A 19,197-nucleotide genomic window follows, 5' to 3' on the forward strand; every position below is an offset into this window, starting at 1 on the left:
CAAGATTGGATACAAGAGATGAACTAGGGTTTTGAGAGGAGATGGTGCTGGTGAAGATGTTGATGGAGATTGACCCCCTCCCGATGAGAGGATCGTTGGTGATGATTTCCCCCTCCCGGAGGGAAGTTTCCCCGGCAGAACAGCTCTGCCGGAGCCCTAGATTGGTTCCGCCAAGGTTCCGCCTCGTGGCGGCGGAGTTTCGTCCCGTAAGCTTGCTTATGTTTTTTTCCAGGGTAAAAGCCTTCATATAGCAGAAGATGGGCACCGGAGGGCCACCAAGGGGCACAGGAGACAGGGGGTGCGCCCAGTAGGGGTGGGCGCGCCCCCCACCCTCCTGGACAGGGTGTGGGCCCCCTCTGGTGTTTTCTTCACTCAATAATTCTTATTAATTCCAAAAGTGACTTCCGTGGAGTTTCAGGATTTTTGGAGCTGTGCAGAATAGGTTTCCAATATTTGCTCCTTTTCCAGCGAAATTCCAGCTGCCGGCATTCCCCCTCTTCATGGTAAACCTTGTAAAATAAGAGAGAATAGCCATAAATATTGAGACATAATGTGTAATAACAGCCCATAATGCAATAAATATTGATATGAAAGCATGATGCAAAATGGACATATCAGTCCTCACACCGTGCAAGTCACGATACCCACACTACCAAAAGATAGCATATACGGTCTTTATGGCATCCCGAAAACTGTGACACTACTTTCAAGAGTGTTCGGTGACAGTGGTATCCGAGGTACCCCTCAATGATATAATCATTAATAGGGACGCCACAGGCCGCATTACCAAATGGGCCATAGAGCTTCTTCCCTTTGAGATAGTATACAAACCACGCCGAGCCATTAAATCTTAGGTGCTGGCTGATTTTCTACATGAATGGACCAAAGCCGAACTCCCCAGGGAATATAATACATATGCACACTAGACAATGTACTCCGACGGCTCTAAAATGCTAGCCGGACTGGGGGCTGGGGTGATCCTAATATCCCCCACAGGCGACAATATCCGGTACGTTCTATAGATCATGTACACGAATTCCAATAACGCAGCCGAATATGAGGCACTATTGCACGGTCTTAGGATGGGAACATCGATGGGTGTTCGGCGGCTAGAGGTGTGGGGAGACTCGAACCTCACCATCTTCCAGGTCAATGGCGAATTTGATGCCAAAGACCCGAAAATGGCGGCATACAGAAATGTCGTCCTCAGGATGTCAGCCCAATTCGAGGGTCTAGAATTCCACCATGTCTCTAGAGACAGTAACCAAGCCACGGATATCCTTGCCCACATGAGCGCCAAGCGCGACGCAGTCACTAAAAACACCTTCCTAGAAAGGCTCTTCAAGCCATCCGTGGTATGGCAGGGCGGGGACAGTGGCACCACAACCAATGAATCCGCCCAGATCGTCCCCCCGGAAATCGATCCCGACGACTACATCATCAGGGGCTCTGCACTCGAAGAAACACCCTCGGCCCATGAGATCATGGCCATAACTGCCCCATGGACCGAACCCTTGCTTGCCTACCTCCTACCACAAGAACTTCTTGATGATCAGAAGGAGGTGCGACACATAGTTCAGCGCTCTAAAGCATACAAGGTCCATGAGGGCGAGCTCTTTAAAAAGAGCACTACATGGGTCCTTTAGAGGTGCATCTCCGAAGAGGAGGGGCAGTAGTTTCTCGCTGAGATACATGTCGTCATGGGCGGCCACCATGTAGCAGCTCGGGCCCTGGTCAGTAAGGCCTTCCGAGCAAGGTTCTTCTGGCCCACAGCCTGCACGGACGCACGTACACTAGTCCAACATTGCGTTGGGTGCCAGCTATTTGCAAATCAAAGCCATATGCCCCCCAAAGCTCTTCGGACGATACTGATAACCTGGCCATTTGCAGTCTAGGGGTTTGACATGGTCGGACCACTTAAAGGGGGGACCAAGAAAAAGAAGTATTTACTGGTTATGGTCGATGAGTTCACTAAGTGGATCGAAGCAAAACCGGTAACCTCTGCAGAATCCGGACCAGTTGTTGACTTCATATCTAGTGTCTACACCGTTACGGTGTTCCCCACAGCATAATCACCGATAATGGGTGTAATTTTACCGCCCAAGAGGTTAAAGATTGGTGTGCTAAGATGGGCATAAAGCTCGATTACGCTTCGGTGTATCACCCACAAACTAGTGGGAAGGTAGAGTGAGCAAATGGACTAATTATGAGTGGCATAAAACCTTGCTTAATCCGCTCACTCGAAGAATTAGATTGCCACTAGGTAGAGGAGCTGGACTCCGTGCGATGGGGGCTGCAGACCACTCCTAATCGGTCAACAGGATACACGCCGTTCTTTATGGTGTACGGTGCCGAAGCAGTCCTACCATGTGATCTGATCCATGACGCACCTAGACTACACATGTATGAAGAGAAGGAGGCCAAACTAGATTGGCAGGATGACCTGGACGCCCTGGAAGGAGAGCGTGACGTCGCGTGGGCACGCTCTGTGTTTTATCAACAGCAAGCTGAGCACTACCAGAATCGGGAGGTTCGGGCAAAGGCATACAACATGGGAGAGCTCGTCCTTCGCCTCCCTGAGAAGTAGAGCACAACTTTCACCCAAATGGGAGGTGCCCTTCATTATAGATGAGTACTCGCAGGGGGGCATACCGCCTTCGCAGCTCGTCAAATAACTGCCTTGAACCCAACCCGTGGAATGCCTCTCGGCTTCGGCATTTCTACGCCTAGTCCGGCATCGTCATCACCACTCATCATTTTCCTTCGGTTTTATATCTTTCTTTATTTTACTCTTGGAGCTTTAACCTCCCGACTTAGAGTCCGGATAAACCGTCACATGGCATATTGCCACTGTACACATCCTCGGATGTATTACCCAGCTTTACCTAGGGGCTTCTTTCAAAGAGGCCAATTACAATATTCATCTCACAACCTCTTTTATCTTATTTGAATTAATGTCCTTCCCATATCTTTTAAGCCATTATATGCACCTATCCGACTTAAGTCCTTTGCCAAGATGGGTTGCCTAGCTCCTGTGTTTACCCCTACATTTCTGATTGTTCGGCTAGGGAGTAAAGGGAGCACCTTGCTACCTCTTGAGCTTGCATTGGTTTTTCCCTTGAAGATAAAAGGGTGATGCAACAAAGTAGAGTAAGTATTTCCCTCAGCTTTTGAGAACCAAGGTATCAATCCAGTAGGAGACAACGCTCAAGCCACCGAATACCTGCACAAACAAACACCAACTTGCACCCAACGTGATAAAGGGGTTGTCAATCCCTTCACGGTTATTTGCAAAGTGAGATCTGATAGAGATGGATTAACGGTAAAGTAATATTTTTGGTATTTTTTGGTCTATGGAACAGAAAGTAAAGACTGCAAAGAAAGTAAATAGGAAACTAGAATTGTAGATCGGAAACTTATATGATGTAAAATAGAAGATTATATGATGGAGAATAGAACATTATATGATGGAAAATAGACCCGGGGGCCATAGGTTTCACTAGAGGCTTCTCTCAAGATAGAAATTATTATGGTGGGTGAACAAATTACTGCCGAGCAATTGATAGAAAAGCACAGAGTTATGACGATATCTAAGGCAATGATCATGAATATAGGCATCACGTCCGTGTCAAGTAGACCGAAACAATTCTGCATCTACTACTATTACTCCACACATCGACCGACTCCTGCCTGCATCTAGAGTATTAAGTTCATAAGAATAGAGTAACGCATTAAGTAAGATGACATGATGTAGCGGGATTAACTCAAGTAATATGATGAAAACCCCATCTTGTTATCCTCGATGGCAACAATACAATATGTGCCTTGCTGCCCCTACTGTCACTGGGAAAGTACATCGCAAGATTGAACCCAAAGCTAAGCACTTCTCCCATTGCAAGAAAAACCAATCTAGTTGGCCAAACCAAATCGATAGTTCGAAGAGACTTGCGAAGATATCAAATCATGCATATAAGAATTCAGAGAAGATTCAAATAATATTCATAGATAAGCTGATCATAAATCCACAATTTATATGATCTCGACAAACACATCGCAAAAGAGTATTACATCGAATAGATCTCCAAGAACATCGAGGAGAACATGGTATTGAGAATCAAAGAGAGAGAAGAAGCCATCTAGCTACTAGCTATGGACCCATAGGTCTGTGGTAAACTAGTCACGCTTCATCGGAGAGGCAATGGTGTTGATGTAGAAGCCCTCCGTGATCGAATCCCCCTCCGGCAGGATGCCGGAAAAGGCCCCTAGATGGGATCTCATGGGTACAGAAGGTTGTGGCGGTGGAAAAGTGGTTTCGTGGCTCCCCTGGTAGGTTTTGGGATATTTGAGAATATATAGGCGGAACAAATAGGTCGGTGGAGTCACGAGGGGCCCACAAGGGTGGGGGCGCACCCTCCGACCTTATGGCCTCCACATGGCTTCTCTGACTTGCACTCCAAGTCCTCTAGATGTCTTCTGGGCCAAGAAAAATCATCGCAAAAGTTTAATTCCGTTTGGACTCCGTTTGGTATTCCTTTTCTATGAAACTCTAAAACAAGGAAAAACAAGAACTGGCACTGGGCTCTAGTTTAATAGGTTAGGCCCAAAAAGCATATAAAATAGCATATAAATGCATATAAAATATCCAAAACAGATAATATAATAGCATGGAACAATCAAAAATTATTGATACGTTGGGGACGTATCAAGCATCCCCAAGCTTAAACGTATCAAGCATCCCCAAGCTTAATTCCTGCTTGTCCTCGAGTAGGTAAATGATAAAAACAGAATTTTTGATGTGGAATGCTACCTAACATATTTATCCATGCAATTATCTTTATTGTGGCCTGAATGTTCAGATCCATATGATTCAAAACAAAAGTTTAATATTGACATAGAAACAATAATACTTCAAGCATACTAACAAAATAACTGTGTCTTCTCAAAATAACATGGCCAAAGAAAGCTTATCCCTACAAAATCATATAGTCTGGCTATACTCCATCTTCATCACACAAAATATTTAAATCATGCACAACCCCGATGACAAGCCAAGCAATTGTCTCATACTTTTGACGTTCTCAAACCTTTTCAACTTTCACGCAATACATGAGTGTGAGCCATGGATATAGCACTATAGGTGGAATAGAAGGTGGTTGTAGAGAAGGCAAAAAGAAGGAGATAGTCTCACATCAACTAGGCGTATCAATGGGCTATGGAGATGCCCATCAATAGATATCAATGTAAGTGAGTAGGGATTGCCATGCAACGGATGCACTAGAGCTATAAGTTTATGAAAGCTCGAAAAGAAACTAAGTGGGTGTGCATCCAACTCGCTTGCTCATGAAGACCTAGGGCAATCTGAGGAAGCTCATCATTGGAATATACAAGCCAAGCTCTATAATGAAAATTCCCACTAGTATATGAAAGTGACATCATAGGAGACTCTCTATCATGAAGATCATGGTGCTACTTTGAAGCACAAGTGTGGTAAAAGGATAGTAACATTGTCCCTTCTCTCTCATTTTTTTATTTGGGCCTTCTCTCATTTTTTGGCCTCTTTTTTTTCATCCGGAGTCTCATCCCGACTTGTGGGGGAATCATAGTCTCCATCATCCTTTCCTCACATGGGACAATGCTCTAATAATGAAGATCATCACACTTTTATTTACTTACAACTCAAGAATTACAACTCGATACTTAGAACAAAATATGACTCCATGTGAATGCCTCCGGCGGTGTACTAGGATATGCAATGAATCAAGAGTGACATGTATAAAAAATGGTGAACGGTGGCTTTGCCACAAATACGATGTCAACTACATGATTATGCAAAGCAATATGATAGTGATGGAGCGTGTCATAATAAACGGAACAGTGGAAAGTTGCATGGCAATATATATCGGAATGGCTATGGAAATGCCATAATAGGTAGGTATGGTGTATGTTTTGAGGAAGGTATATGGTGGGTTTATGGTACCGGCGAAAGTTGCGCAGTACAAGAGTGGCCAGTAATGGCGGAAAGGTGAGAGTGCGTATAATCCATGGACTCAACATTAGTCATAAAGAACTCACATACTTATTGCAAAAACCTATTAGTCATCGAAACAAAGTACTATGCGCATGCCCCTAGGGGGATAGATTGGTAGGAAAAGACCATCGCTCGTCCCCGGCCACCACTCATAAGGAAGACAATCAAAAAAAATCATGCTCCGACTTCATCACATAACGGTTCACCATACGTGCATGCTAAGGGACTCACAAACTTTAACACAAGTACTTCTCAAATTCACAACTACTCACTAGCATGACTCTAATTTCACCATCTTCATATCTCAAAACAATCATAAGGAATCAAACTTCTCATAGTATTCAATGCACTCTATATGAAAGATTTATTATATCCCTCTTGGATGCCTATCATATTAGGACTAAATTTATAACCAAAGAAAATCACCATGATGTTTAGAGACTCTCAAAATAATATAAGTGAAGTGCGAGAGTTCATCAATTTCTATAAAATAAAACCACCGCCGTGCTCTAAAAAGTTATAAGTGAAGCACTAGAGCAAATTTGCCTAGCCCAAAAGATATAAGTGAAGCACGTAGAGTATTCTAATAAATCACGATTCATGTGTGTCTCTCTCGAAAGGTGTGTACAGCAAGAATGATTTTGGCAAACTAAAAAGCAAAGAGTCAAATCATACAAGACGCTCCAAGCAAAACACATATCATGTGGTGAATAAAAATATAGCCTCAAGTAAAGTTACCGATAAACGAAGATGAAAGAGGGGATGCCTTCCCGGGGCATCCCCAAGCTTAGGCTCTTGGTATCCTTGAATATTAGCTTGGGGTGCCTTGGCCATCCCCAAGCTTAGGCTCTTGCCGCTCCTTATTCCATAGTCCATCAAATCCTTACCCAAAACTTGAAAACTTCACAACACAAAACTCAACAGAAAATCTCGTAAGCTCCATTAGTATAAGAAAATAAATCACCACTTTTGGTACTGTTGTGAACTCATTATTTATTTATATCGGTATAATATCTACTGTATTATAATTTTTCCATGGTTCATGCCCCCCGATACTAGCCATAGATGCATCAAAATAAGCAAACAACACGCGAAAAACAGAATCGGTCAAAAACAAAACAGTCTGTAGCAATATGTAACTCTCGAATACTTATGCAACTCCAAAAATTCTGAAACATTAGGAAAACCTGGGAAATTTGTGTACCAATCGAGTGCAAAAAGAATCATATCAAAAGCATGCTTCTGTGAATTATGAAAATTATTTTCCTGGGCGCAAAAGTTTCTGTTTCTCAGTAGGATCAAAGCAACTATCACCGTAAGCTATCCCAAAGGTCTTACTTGGCACAAACACTAATTAAAACAGAAAACCACATCTAACCAGAGGCTAGATGAAATATTTATTCAAAAACAGCAAGTAAAAATATTGGGTTGTCTCCCAATAAGCGCTTTTCTTTAAAGCCTTTTAGCTAGGCATTGAGATTTCAATGATGCTCACATGAAAGACAAGAATTGAAGCGCAAAGAGAGCATCATAAAACACGTGACAAACACATATAAGTCCAACATACTCCCTATGCATAGGCATTTTATAAGCAAGTAAATCATCAAGGCAAGCAAAAACTAGCATATGCAAGGAAGAATAAAGAGACGACAGCAATCTCAACATGAAGAGAGGTAATTTAGTAACAAGAAAATTTCTACAACCATATTTTCCTCTCTCATAATAATTACATGTGGGATCATAAGCAAATTCAACAATATAGCTATCACATAACATATTCTCAACATGATCCACATGCATGCGAAGTTGAAACTCTTCCAAAATAGTGGGATTAACATTAACTAAAGTCATGACCTCTCCAAACCCACTTTTATCAAAAAATTCATAAGATTGAACATTCTCCAAATATGTGGGATCTAAAGTTGACACTCTTCCAAACCCACTTTCAATATTGTTGCAAACATTATTATCAATCTCATATTCATCATGGGTATTAAATAAATTTTCAAGATCATAAGAAGAATCACCCCAATCATGATCATTGCAACAAGTAGTGGACATAGAAAAACTAGAATTCCCAAGCTTAGGGTTTTGCATATTATTAGCACAATTGACATTAACAGAATTTATAATGACCTCATTGCAATCATGGTTTTTATTCAAAGATCTATCGTGAATCACTTCATAAAGTACTTCATCACAATTTTCAGATTCGCGAATTTCAAGCAAAACTTCATAAAGATAATCTAGTGCACAAAACTCACTAGCAATTGGTTCATCATAATTGGATCTCTTAAAAAGACTGGCAAGCGGATGAGGATCCATAGATCTGTTCTCTGATTTGCAATAAATACACAATTATTCCAACCAAATGAGCAAACGAGCCAAATAAGACATCAAGGCAAACGAAAAGACGAATGGAAGATGGGCGAAGAAAAGGCAAATCTTTTCGAAAATCGTTTTAGAAGTGGGGGAGAGAAAAATGAGAGGCGAATGGTGAATAATTTAATGCGAGAGATGAGAGTTTATGATGGGTACTTGGTATTTCTTGGCTTGGCGTAAATCTCCCCGGCAACGGCGCCAGAAATTCTTCCTGCTACCTCTTGAGCTTGCGTTGGTTTTTCCCTTGAAGAGGAAAGGGTGATGCAGCACAGTAGAGTAAGTATTTCCCACAGCTTTTGAGAACCAAGGTATCAATCCAGTAGGAGACGACGCTCAAGCCACCGAATACCTGCACAAACAACCACCAACTTGCACCCAACGCGATAAAGGGGTTGTTAATCCCTTCACGGTTATTTGCAAAGCGAGATCCGATAGAGATGGATAAACGGTAAAGTAATATTTTTCGTATTTTTTGGTTTATGGAACGGAAAATAAAGACTGAAAGGAAATTAAATAGGAAACTAAAATTGTAGATTGGAAACTTATATGATGGAAAATAGAAGATTGTATGATGGAAAATAGAACATTATATGATGGAAAATAGACACAAGGCCCATAGGTTTCATAGAGGCTTCTCTCAAGAGAGAAATTATTACCGTGGGTGAACAAATTACTGCCGAGCAATTGATAGAAAAGCACAAAGTTATGACGATGTCTAAGGCAATGATCATGAATATAGGCATCACGTCCGTATCAAGTAGACCGAAACGATTCTGCATCTACTACTATTACTCCACACATCGACCGACTCCTGCCTGCATCTAGAGTATTAAGTTCATAAGAACAAAGTAACGCATTAAGTAAGATGACCTGATGTAGCGGGATTAACTCAAGCAATATGATGAAAACCCCATCTTGTTATCCTCGATGCCAACAATACAATATGTGCCTTGTTGCCCCTACTGTCACCAAAAATAATGGGTCAACCTCAAGGCAAGTGAAAATAACCAGGCGCTCACCGCCAGCCCACTATTTTTGGTTCCTAAAAACCACCAACATCTGTGTATCATCGACATCCGGACTTACGGCTTATGGTCAACACACCACACCTGAAGAAAGGAACCCTTGGAGGAACTATTTTCTTCGGAAGATGTTTCTTATGTTACAAAGTAATAAACATAGCTCTTTGCGCCTATTCGCACCAAATGGCCGGATTGCCTGGTTACCGGAAGTATTCCTTGTTAATTAGGGAATATAGTACGGAACACTCCTCGATCACTGGTCGGGGTGGTGGAAGCCGATGGCCAATTAAGACAACATTTATACTGCGGATCGAGATGACACGATGTAAAGTACATGGATACATAGAATCATGCAACCTACTCTTTGTCAATACCATCTATCAAACTGTCCAAGGCACAATCTTGTTGAGAGTACCGAGCAGCAGGCATTACCTGGTCATATACTAAGCTAAGAGGTATTTCCTGCCCATCCGGTCCCATGGGTCCAACTCGAGCCATATGTTCGGGTTCGAGTTTGGTAAATCGGGTCCTCACCATTGCCCAAGCCTCGCGCGCTCCTTCCTGGCAGGCCAACTTCCTCCATAACTCAAAGCGTCGCATCACTCCTTTAAAGCGGCTAGCCAGCTCAGCCATGCTCTCTGGCGGCACTTCCAGCGGCCATAATGCTTTAACCATGCTTTTCATGGCCTTCCGGGCTCTCTCGTGCATTTTGGTCAGTTCCTTCAAAAGGTTCCCGCTAAAGGAACCGACCTCCTCTTCCGGCCGTCCTGTCAGGAGACCTAGCAAGTAGGCACAACATGTTTTTATCAAAATATTGTGATCATCCACATAGAGGTAAGATTGAATTTGTCACTTATCGAATATGCCACCTTTTAGCTTCTGGTTCTCCTCCAGGGCTTGCGCCAATTGAGATTTTAAACTCTCGATTTCTTTGGCTTTCTGCTGATTTTCTGCCTTGAGCTTATTCTTCTCCTCATGACTTCGTGTCAGTACTTGTTTGCCAGCCTCATGCTGCGACTCTGCACACCGATGGGATTCCCTGGCCACCTCCAGGTCCTTCCGCAATTGGCTCATGGATTCAGTGGCTACAGGGACAGTTATGTGGCTTGAACTACGTCGATATTTCCCCAAAGAGGAAGGGATGATGCAGCACAGCAACGGTAGGTATTTTCCTCAGCGATGATACCAAGGTTATCGAACCAGTAGGAGAACCAAGCATCACTACGTAAATGGTACCTACACACAAAGAGCAAATACTTGCAACCCGACGTGTTAAAAGGGGTTGTCAATCCCTTTCGGATAACGGCGCCAGAAATTGGCACGTGGACGGGAGAAAGTTCTAATAAATTGATATATGCAAATAAAAGCAAATAAAATTCAGCGAGGTATTTTTGGGTTTTTGATAATATAGATCTGAAAATAGAAGTTGCAAATAAATAAAAAGGGAAATATCAATATAGATCTGAGAGTATAAGATGAGAAAATAGACCCGGGGGCCGCAGATTTCACTAGTGGCTTCTCTCGAGAAAAATAGCATACGGTGGGTAAACAAATTACTGTCTGGCAATTGATAGAACTTCAAATAATTATGACAATATCCAGGCAATGATCATTATATAGGCATCACGTCCAAGATTAGTAGACCGACTCCTGTCTGCATCTACTACTATTACTCCACACATCGACCGCTATCCAGCATGCATCTAGTGTATTAAGTTCATGGAGAAACGAAGTAATGCAATAAGAACGATGACATGATGTAGACAAGATCTATTCATGTCGGAATAGACCCCATCTTCTTATCCTTAATAGCAACGATACATACGTGTCAATTCCCCTTCTATCACTGGGATTGAGCACCGTAAGGTCGAACCCATCACAAAGCACCTCTTCCCATGGCAAGAAAAATCGATCTAGTCGGCCTAACTAAACCAAAGATTCGAAGAAGAAATACGAGGCTATAAGTAATCATGCATATAAGAGATCAAAAGACTCAAATAACTTTCGTGGATAAAAACATAGATCTGATCATAAACTCAAAGTTCATCGGATCCCAACAAACATATCGCAAAAAGAGTTACATCAAATAGATCTCCATGAGACCGTTGTATTGAGAATCAAAAGAGAGAGAGGAAGCCATCTAGCTACTAACTACGGACCCGTAGGTCTACATGAACTACTCACGCATCATCGGAGAGGTACCAATGAGGATAATGAACCCCTGCGTGATTGTGTCTAGATTGGATCTGTGGTTTCTCGAACTTGTGGGGCTGGAATTGTCTTTCGTCGACTCTCTTAGGGTTTCTGGAATATTTTGGTATTTATAGAGCAAAGAGGCGGTGCGGGAGGCGGCCTAGGTGGGCACAACCCACCAGCCCAGGCGCATCCAGGTGGGTTGTGCTCCCCTCGGAGCCCCCCTCTGGTACTTCTTTGGCCCAATAGGTGTCTTCTGGTCCAGAAAAAATCACCAAAAAGTTTCGCTGCGTTTGAACTCCGTTTGGTATTGATTTTCTGCGAAGTAAAAAACAAGCAAAAAATAGCAACTGGCACTAGGCACTATGTCAATAGGTTAGTCCCAAAAATTGATGTAAAGTTGCTATAAAATGATTGTAAAACATCCAAGAATGATAATATAACAGCATGAAACAATCAAAAATTATAGATACGTTGGAGACGTATCAGCATCCCCAAGCTTAATTACTGCTCGTCCTCGACTAGGTAATGATAAAAACAGAATTTTTGATGTGGAATGTTGCCTAACATGTTCATCACATATTCTTTTCTTTGTAGCATGGACATTTGGACTTTTATATGATTCAAAGCAATAGTCTAGTTTTGACATGAAGATTTCAATACTCAAGCATATCAACAAGCAACCATGTCTTTCAAAATACCAATACTAAAGCAAGTTATCCCTAGCCCATTATGCTCAATCATTGATCCATTTATGAAACACACTCGCATATTAGCTACACCCAATGCTCAAGTACAATCATAGTGCCCCTTAGTTGGTGCTTTATAAGAGAAGATGGAGACTCAAAATAAAAATTACATAAAGTAAATAGAAAGGCCCTTCGGAGGAAAGTAGGGATTTGTAGAGGTGCCAAAGCTCAAAGCAAAAAGATAGAGGTAAAACATTCTGGGTGGCATGCTTTTCCTGTCAACGAAAATGATCGAGTAGTTCCCAATATTTTCCATGCTAGATATATCATAGGCGGTTTCGAAACAGAAAATAAAATTTATTCCTTTCTCCACCATACTTTCACATTCTACGACTAACTGAATCCACGGGACCAACACTTTCCAAGGAATTTATTATTTGACAATATAAAGTAAATTCATTTTTCATTTCGGGACTGGGCATCCCTAATACCTTTGTCGTATTCCCGTGCAATGACAAGTGAATAAACACTAATCTTGAGAATAACACATCTAGCATGGAAAATTATCAGCCACCCGCTACTGTTTCATGAGCGGTACGAACACATAAAAGAGAAATTTATTTTGAAATTAGAGATGGCACATACAAATTTGCTTAAAACGGCAAAAGAATACCGCATATAGGTAGGTATAGTGGACTCATATGGCAAAACTGGGTTTAAGGACTTTGGATGCACAAGTAGTGATCATACTTAGTGCAAGTGAAGGCTAGCAAAAGATTGAGAAGCATCCAACCAAGAAACGAAAAATCTCATAAGCGAGCATTAAGCATAACTAACACCGAATAATGCACCACAAGTAGGATATAATTTCATTGCATAACTATTGACTTTCGTGCTTGCACAGGGAATCACAAACCTTAACACCAATATTCTTACTAAAGAAAAATTACTCATCAACATGACTCACATATTATATCATCATATCGCAAAACTATTACAAAGAATCAAGTTTATTTTGTCCAATGATCTTCATGAAAGTTTTTATTATCCCTCTTGAATATCTATCACTTTGGGACTAATTTTATATGTTGCTTTTGATAGCTCAAACAAACTAAGTGAAGAACATGAGCATAAAAAAATTCTTCTCTCAAAATAATTTATGTGAAGCAAGAGAAAAATTCTTGAAAATTTTACTAACTCTAAAGTAAATCTAAGTGAAGCATGAGAGAATTTCTTCAAAAATTCTAAAGCACATCATGCTCAAGAAGATATAAGTGAAGCACTAAAGCAATTCCATAGCTCATAAAGATTTAAGTGAAGCATAGAGAGCAATTCTAACAAGTCATAGCATAATTTTGGCTCTCTCAAATAAGTGTGTCCAGCAAGGATAGATGACACAAAATAAAAATCAAAACAAGCAAAGACTCATATAATACAAAACGCTCCAAGCAAAACTCATGATATGTGATGAATAAAAATATAGCTCCAGGTAAAATACCGATAGTCGTTAGAAGAAAGAGGGGATGCCACTCGGGCATCGCCAAGCTTAGCTGCTTGCTTCTCTTTTAGATAATAGCTTGGGATGCCATGGGAATCCCCAAGCTTAGCATCAGCGCACCAAGCACGTGAAGATCAACCTTCACTTCGTCCGGGAGCGCGTCTCCTTCGGCGACGTCCGCGTTCTCCGCGTGCTCTCCTCGTCTCAGTTCGCCGGCGTTTTCATCAAGGGACTGCCAACCGCCGTCTTCTGCTAGTTTTGATCCAGCCTCAACATCGTCGACGACCCTGTTGCGGCTGCGGGGGGCTGTTGGAAAACGGCTAGTGGAGACCCAGCCCGCGCCCACTCGCCCGCACCACGTGCGGTGACCGCGGCCACGTCCGCGCCCGCCGGGGCGTAGCGTTCGCCACGCTCTTCCTGGAGATTAGCTCCACTCTGTTGTAACTACTAGCATGACTCCCGTGTATATAAAGGCCTCGGCCTCTCAGTGAATAACACACAGGATTCCTGCTATTCTTCTGTCCCGATGAGCTTGGAAAGAAAATCGCCATTAATCATGATTCATGGGCCATGAGTATGAGAAGCTAAGACCATCTACAGTTTTACACTCTTCATATCGTAAGACTTCAGAACATTTGCAAGACCATGATGGGAAAATTTCTGTTTTCGATAAAATCACCGTGCAATAAATAAAGAAAACCAAGTCATTTTGAGCTTTCATTATGAAGAGTTACTTGAGTGTTCTGGGAAATAACTAAAATACATGCCTGCGACCAGGTTTAACATTTTCACAAACAAGTTTGGCAGGTCCCAAAGAATCAGTATAAGATAACCTACAACCAAATGCATAAGCAGGTGGTCTATGAACACAAGAAAAATTAGCGCGACACATATATCCTGCAGTAACTTTGATGCAAGGACGATAATCCAACTTCGCATTATTAAGACGGGGCTATGTATCAAAAAACAGGGCCATGAAGGTCACATGGGCATTATTTTCTCAAAGTAAAAAAAATACACAGAAAGTTTCACTGCAGTTCAACACCCAAACATACTTGGTGACAAAATACACCCCGCAATCAACATGACTGAGGATGGATTTTCATTTTCCTAAATAATCATATATTTGGACAGATACATACGTTAACCAAGTTCTCAACAATCCTAGTAAACAAAATATCTTCAGGTTCATGCCCCCCTCTCTTCTTCTCCATATGCTGCCAGAACCTGTAAACAATTGGTGTTCACAAAAATGATCATAAGATTAGGTCACTCATATAGTCACATTGCTGGTAATTACTACTGCTGCTCAGAAGTGGATAAGAAATTGGTTCTCTCTTAAATCATAGCCATATTACTCATATGTAGCTGCAGCAGGTTATAATGAGATCACATTGCTGATGATATGGTTACTGCTCTTACGCTTGGTAGGAATCTACTAATTGCAAATTGCACCAGGCAAGTCAAATATGCAAGAAATGATAACATTGATATCAACACAGAGACTGCCAGGTTAGAAGTTGTGTGACTGAAAAAATGTTAACTGAGACAGTTGTAAGAAGTTGTGCCTTTATTGTCTATACTGGCATTATTTGTACCTTCATTATTCAGTGGGCAATGTGAAGCTTAGCGTCAGCTCAACCAATACGTGGAATCCGCACTTGCGCATCCTGTGCCCGGATGTTCTTAATCAGTTCCTTGAAAGATTCAGGTATGTGTTGGTACTCGTGGAACATGAGTCCTTTAGACCTACATATGTTGAGGAAGAGAAGGACAACCGAAATTAGAATTAAACATACATCCATTCGTTGCCGTGGATACTGATGAGGTGCATCTGTGCTAGGAAGGGAACTGAGGAAGGAAAACATACCACTCAGGAGTATGGCAGTAGGTCATGAGATGATCAGCAATGGTGAAGGGGCGCACAGATGGGCGTATCCTGTCCTTCCCATCATGTATTTTGCAGGACTCGGCTAAGCGCTCGGACAAACCAGTCCCCAGCGAATGCAACACAATGGGGTCCCATGGTAGACTGAAGTAGATGGAGTTGCTGCTCAAGGTTGGGAGGTCCCTGGCCGAAACAGACAGGCATCGGTCACCGCTGAGAAACAGCGAGCGGTCGCCTAAGGTGTTCACCGGGATAAGCTTACACTGCTGGCTGCTCAGATGCACTTCATAGAGCCTGAAGACTTCTAGTCCCGACCAGTCCATCTCCTTTGTACCAGGAGCTGGGTGCCGGACGACGAGCAGCATCCTTCCACCAGACTCCACGAGTAGAAAATCGCTATACATGCGATCAGCAAAATATGGAGCATGAGCAACCACCACAGAATTCTCGAGGGGTTCCTCCTGTCTGGGAGGAGGGTATAGCTGCAGGATCTCGTGTGAAGACAGGGTGGTGGCATAGAGCTTTCCTTGGAAGGACAAGGTATTCCAAACATAAAGACCTCGGTGGAGAAGCTCCCAATCTGAACCCGGGTCGGCGCCGAGCACCACACTTGTGCAGAGGAACCAGACCACCACGGCAATGGAGGTCGCCGAGGACGCGCTGCTGCATATCGCGGCGCTCATGTCGAGCAGCTTCATCCGCCTGACTACCGCGTGGTACACCGGGGCGAGGGGCGGGAAATCGACCACGACGCGCGTGAAGGGATGCAGCACGCGGACCTCGGTGGTGCGCTTGTGCACGAGGATGAGGAGTCCGTCGGTGAAGCCAACGATCCTGTGTTGCCGGAGCTCCGGGAGGAGGACGCGGAGGCGCCTGGCCGTGCGCGTATGGAAGAAGACGATCTCGCAGGCATCGTCTGGGCGGACGGCGTCGCCGTCACAGAGAGCGACCCAGCCGCGCGGGCGTAGGCGGGGATCCCGCAGAGTGGGGTCGCGCGCCGTGGGCGTGCAGGCGCGCCAGCCGGAGCAGACGGCGCGGAAGGCGATGTAATCAACCACGTCGCTTCGCCGTCGCCGGCCAGGAGCCGGCAGGTGATGAGGCCAACTATGTCGGTGGGCAGGGACGCCCATCCGCCGATTACTTGCGCCCGCGCAGGGCGCTTGCACGCGGCGAGCGTTGTCAAGGTGGCACCTTTTCGCTTCCTTCCCGCCGCCGCCGCCCCGGCCGGAGCAAGAGCGGGCAATTTCCTCCCCATCGCTCGCGGATTCCTTCTTCAAATCAAATCACAGGCTGGGCTTGGTTGACTCTTCTCCGTCCCGCCCCCGCTAGCTATTTTATACAGGCCACTGGTCGGGCCTCGAGATCGACTCGGATTGAGAAGAAATCCCTGATTCCTTCTTCAAATCACGCCGTGTCTCCGGAAGGGAAAACCAGAGAGGGGAGGATTAAGATTTAGAGCAAGGATAATAACAGCGTCGATAGCCGGCCGTAAGCCTGTGCCATATCATCAAAGAGCCAGCTTAAAGCCGGGCCATATAATAGGCTAGCTATACACCGGCTGCTAAGTGGGCTTCATTAAAGCTTTAAATTATTAGTTCTTTAAGCTGGGTATAAACACGATTGGGTGGAATCTCCTAGCTTCGGCCTAGCGCCAGCGGTGTGAGCTGCAAGCCGGCTGCTCTGCTCGTACTGCGTGCTACAGCCGGGCGACTGCAGGAGAGCCGCTCCATTCTCTTTCCTGCTTTCTCTCTCTGCCATGTAGGATTTGGATGAGCTGGCAAATGCTATAGCCTGCTGAGTAAGCCTTATATACATGCTCTTATGAGAAAGTAGGGAACAACCTGACGAGACCGCCGGTGTTGGGTGAGAAGATGGAAACACGCCGCCGCGGATCAGCCGCGGAGCACTCGCCCTTCTGTAACACACGGTTACTAGGTTGGAACAGGGGAGATGAGGGAGATTTTTTCAACTGAAGAAGACGGAGTTGGGTGTGACGCCTTCGAGCTCACGGTTAGGCGTATCCATTGTCGAATGTCTCATTTCTTAGTTAAAAATAAATAAATAAAGGGCATGGGTTATGTTATATCTTGTTCATCTATAAAAAAAATATGATAATGTGTGGCGTGCACACACACATAAAAAAAGTAAAGGAAAATGATGTGTGAATATTCATTCAGGTCATTTTATTTTTGCACAAGTCACATATGGTCATATTTGGAACAAAATTTTGTAGATGCACATTGCTTCTTCCTACTATCCCTAAGGCTACTTCCAATGCTTTGATGCTTACATGAGGTGCTAAGGGCATTAAAAACCTTAGCAACTAGTCTCCCTAATGCATATGTGTTAGCTTTTGTAGCTAAGCTGCTGAAATCTGAGATGGGCTCTAGGCCCATATTGCAATTTCTGAAAAATCTCTAAGGGCCCATGTGGGTTATATGGCACTAGGTGTGTGGGAAGTTTAGTCCCACCTTGGAAGTGGAAGGAGAGTTGGAGTGGTTTATAAGGGACTCTCTCCCTCATGCTATTGGAGCTTGAGAAGAGATGAGGCCCTCGCGCACTCCTCCTCCTCCGCTCGCCTCGCCACGCCTCGTCACGACGCGCCGCGCCGCGCCGCGGGTTGCGGGATTGAGCCGAGCCGAGCTCACTCCTATGCGCTTCTTTTTGCCGGTCAGGAACGGAGAGTCTTTGACAGGTGGGGCCACGATCTGAGACGTCGGATCGTGGGCTACCGACTTGGACGTGGGTTCAGCCCATGTCTCTCCACGCGCGGCCGCACATATATATGTGGGGCGCTGCCAACCCTAGCCGTCACGAAACAGAACGCATCTCCGCCTCCACGCCCACGTCGTTCCTCTGCTGCTGCTGCCGCCGGCGACTCCGTCCCGTTCACCGCGTACACGGTTGACGGGAGAGCAGGCCTCCGAAACCACGCCTCTCCGGATCCTGTACGGGGAGAGGGGCGATTAGGTTTTTGGGTAGCGACTACGCGACTGGCACGGTCGATCTGAAGTTTACTTCGGGAAGGATCGTGCAGCTGAAGAACGTGCAGCATGTCCCCGCCATCAAGAAGAACCTCGTTAGTGGCTCCCTTCTATGTAGAGAAGGGTTTAAGTTGGTATTCGAGTCTAATAAATTAGTTGTTACTAAGTATGGACTATTTGTTGGAAAAGGTTATGAGAGCGGAGGGATGTTCCGCCTTTCCCTCGCAGATTTTTGTAATAAAGTCGTGAACCATATTCATTCGAATGTTAATGAATCTGAAGTTTGGCATTCACGTCTTTGTCACATTAGTTTTGGTGTTATGACGCGGCTAGCCAAGTTGGATTTAATCCCGAGTTTCACTTTAGCCAAAGGTTCTAAGTGCCTTTCATGTGTGCAAGCTAAGCAACCTCGCAAGCCTCATAAGGCCGCGGAGGAGAGACACCTGGCACCATTAGAACTCATACATTCTGATCTTTGCGAGATGAATGGTGTGTTGACTAAAGGTGGAAAGA

The 19,197-nt window shown here is 44.0% G+C and overlaps 1 pseudogene; it reads right to left on the bottom strand.

Annotated features, from left to right (window-relative positions):
* Window positions 1-14,725: 14,725 nt before the first annotated feature.
* Window positions 14,726-17,180, bottom strand: LOC119276649 (annotated as a pseudogene).
* Window positions 17,181-19,197: the final 2,017 nt, after the last annotated feature.

Source organism: Triticum dicoccoides, chromosome 3B, assembly GCF_002162155.2.
Source record: "Triticum dicoccoides isolate Atlit2015 ecotype Zavitan chromosome 3B, WEW_v2.0, whole genome shotgun sequence".
Lineage (NCBI taxonomy): Eukaryota > Viridiplantae > Streptophyta > Magnoliopsida > Poales > Poaceae > Triticum > Triticum dicoccoides.